Source organism: Microtus oregoni, unplaced genomic scaffold (genome assembly GCF_018167655.1).
Source record: "Microtus oregoni isolate MIOR12 unplaced genomic scaffold, Mior012 000001F_ref0000356, whole genome shotgun sequence".
NCBI classification, from domain to species: Eukaryota; Metazoa; Chordata; class Mammalia; order Rodentia; family Cricetidae; genus Microtus; species Microtus oregoni.
In genome coordinates, this window is record NW_024543060.1 from 1,246,540 (window position 1) to 1,249,136 (window position 2,597).

A 2,597-nucleotide genomic window follows, 5' to 3' on the forward strand; every position below is an offset into this window, starting at 1 on the left:
GTTGACGTAAACATCCTATTTAGGGACGAGGACTCATCGTCATTTATTCTTAGCACTTTGACCGATTGCAGGTCTCTGAATTAATTGCGCTACTACAAAAAGAGGCCTCTCTGACATACATCGAGAGCAGCACTAATTTATGTATATACATACAAACACTTAAAAGATAGCTTAGTGACAGGAACATTTAACAGAGCAACAACAGTAGGTTCCCCCACCCTTGGAACTATGCCCATTCAGCCACAGACTTTGTTCTAAGTTCAAGGCACGCATTTCATCCTGTAGAGCAGGCCTCATAGTCAAGCAGAAAGTGGTTGGTTACTCCTATGATACTAATGTCACTGTTGCCCCAACAGATCTCACCCAGTAGGTTAGTATTGTGGTATGTAGGGTCCAGCTCTGGGTAAGATATTCATGGCTCTCCCACCCCCAGCAGACTGCATAACACCTTCTGGCGCCATGAAAGGTAGCCAGCAGATAAAATGTTTTCAGGGCAGTTGAGATTGGGTTCTTTATGTCCAGGAACCAAAATGTGTCTCTAGCAATAGAGTCTTATTATCTGCTAATGTCTCTCAATGAACCTTGAACTCATTGACTCAGCGAGGCTGGCTACCCAATGATCTCTAGGGATTCTCCAGTCTCTTCCTCTCAAGTGCCAAAGATGCAAATGTGTATTGCTATGCCTTGCTTTTAAGTGTGTGCTGTGGCTCAAACTCAGGCTCACAGACTAAAGCAGCAAGCATTGTAATGACTGGACTATCTCCCCAGCCCCAGGATGTAGGTTTTTAAGGTGTAGACTATAAAGATCCGAGAGGTTCAACAACTGTCTGGGGGTTCTCACCTCCTAACTGGCAAAGTCAGAATGCAGACCAAAGTAACTTTTGGGAAATTCTGTCTCAAGAAACACATGCTTTTCTGGGAAAGGCATTTAAAGATTATATCCAGGATTCAAAAGAAGTTTGCTGCTTGCCGAAAACAGCAACAGCAACAGCAACAACCGAAGTCGGGAACAGCTACAGAACTTACCCAGCATGCTGGAGCCCTGCATTAGACCTTCAGCAAAATAGTAAAAACAACCAAAACAAATCAAATTTAAAAATCAATAAAAGCTAGTAGTAGAAAAGAAACAGCTTTCCTAAAAATTCAGACCCAGCTAAAGGAATGTCTCCGTGGTTTAGAACCTTCGCTGTGCCTGCAGAGGTTCGATTCCCAGCACCCAGGCAGCTCATAGAAATGCCAGTTCTCAGACCTCTGCTCACAGTCACATGATAAAGATTTCTCCACGCAGGATCCTCTGGGAAACTGATGCACAGTGAGCTTGGGACTCGTGCTGCTCAATCCAACCCTTTCCCTGCCCTCTTCCCTCCCTCCACAGAGAAAGTTCCCGGGTGCCTTGAAAATCAGACATGCTGGAAAGACAGACTGTGGATAGTAAAAGATTAACTTTAGATTGAAGCAATCTGTCTGTGTTTTAACGGGCTTTGACTTCATCTACTAATTTCTTTTCTTAAATTAGCTTTATTCATTTTTAATCATTTACTTTTTGAAATTATAATTTAATTATATTATTTCTTTCTTCCTTTTCATCCCTCCAAACCTTTCCATAACCCTCTTTGCTTTCTTTTCAGTTCATGGCTTCTTTTTCACTAATTTTTATATACATATATGTATATGTACAGACACACACATTCCTGAATTGAGAACTACAACCTGCTCACTCTGTATAGTGTTACGTGCATGTATGTTTGCAGGACTGCCTATCTGGTACTGGATAAACAGTTGGAGTGCTCTTCCCTGGAGAGGACTGTGTCTCCCATTCTCAGCATTCCTTAGTTGTCTGTCGTTCTTGTGTAGGGTTGAAGCCCCATGGGCTTTCACCTTCCATGTTAGTCTGTCTATTGTTGTTGTCCTTGGTCAGCTCGTGTTTAAGCAGTCACACTGATAAGAACGGAAGGGTGTAGCTTCTGACATTATTATTATTATTATTTTACATGTAGGCAACCAAAGGCAGGCAAAGGCAACAAGCAACCCTTGTTCCCCAGATTTTCTTCCAAGTTGCTACGTTCCTGAAAGGGGCACTGGTCAGCCCCTTGGAGAGGGAATCACCTTGGACTAGCTTCTGACATTACTAGGAGACAAATTCACAGCAGTCTCTCTTTATCTTCTGACCCTTTCAACCCTTCTGTCCCCTCTTCCACAATGTTCCCTGAGCCTTAGGTATGGGAGTGTTTCATAGATGTGTCAATTGATACTGGGCTCCACTACTCTGCATTTTAGTTGTTTGTGGCTTTCTATAATGGTCTCATTTTGTTGTGAAAAGAAGTTTTCTTGATGAGAGATGAGGATGATACTTATATGTAGGTATAAAGACAAATGTTTAGATTGCTTATAGGTATAAATGCAGACTGTGCTTTGGTTTCCCGGTCACCCAGACCTGAATAATCACACAGAAACTATATTAATTAAGACATTGCTTTGCCTATTAGCTCAGGATTCTTATTAACTAGCTCTTATATCTTAAATTAACCCATTTCTGTGTATCACCACAGGTTCCGGCGTCTGTCTCCTTCAGCAGCTACATGGTGTCTCCTTGACTC

The 2,597-nt window shown here is 42.2% G+C and overlaps 1 non-coding gene across 1 annotated transcript; it reads right to left on the reverse strand.

The window, feature by feature from the left end:
* Positions 1-1,989: 1,989 nt before the first annotated feature.
* On the reverse strand, positions 1,990-2,113 carry LOC121465059. The gene has a single exon (XR_005976611.1). It is a non-coding gene; the product is annotated as a small nucleolar RNA SNORA67 (small nucleolar RNA).
* Positions 2,114-2,597: the final 484 nt, after the last annotated feature.